Source organism: Laetiporus sulphureus, assembly GCF_001632365.1.
Source record: "Laetiporus sulphureus 93-53 unplaced genomic scaffold LAESUscaffold_29, whole genome shotgun sequence".
Lineage (NCBI taxonomy): Eukaryota > Fungi > Basidiomycota > Agaricomycetes > Polyporales > Laetiporaceae > Laetiporus > Laetiporus sulphureus.
Window position 1 is genome coordinate 419,092 of NW_024468538.1, and position 771 is coordinate 419,862.

The window sequence follows — 771 nt, forward strand, 5'->3', positions numbered from 1 at the left end:
CGTTGCGAGACCAATATGAAGGTTGGCGTCCGAATAACCACTCAAATGAGGACTTTAATGGTGCAAAAAGAAAGGTGCCACTTAATACTGTGACAACACCGGTAGAGCCTGTATTGTTGAGACCGCTCTCGATGAACTTGTTAAACATCTGTGTGCCGTAGGATGTGAGGTGTCTGTCACATTGTACATGGCCAATTGAGTTTGCTTCATCGCTACTGATTGGATACAACACGGATGTTTCCACTGTTTTGGAGGCTATGATGCTCCTGTCTGTCGCAGGCCATTGTACACATCCTCAGATTCATTATTGTATCCGTCACATCCATGCTATCCATGCCACCCTTGATGTTCAGTGTCCAACACCCATATCTGCTGAACTGTTCACCAAACTGTACTCACGCGGTCATTCCATGTACCCCGCTGTTTATTATACTCCACCTAGCCTTACAATTTGAAATCAAATCCCCCCTTGTTATTTGGAACCGGAGCTCGTCGCCTCTTCACCCAAGTACTAAGATCCTCAGTGTCACGTGTGGTAGCTGAGCCTTTGCGGGCTTCAGTGATCGTAGTTAGGTGCTAGTTTAGGGGTCACGTGCTAGGGGCGCTTGTCACCGCAGACATGAAGCGATTTGTGCATGTGGCAAATGCTTAGCAAATGTCGACAGGTTTTTTGCCTTTGTGATTTCAATATGCTATGGTTCCTTCCCACATTTCATATCAAGTATTTGCATATAATATGTTAGAGGCAGAAATTTAAAATCATATATTTAA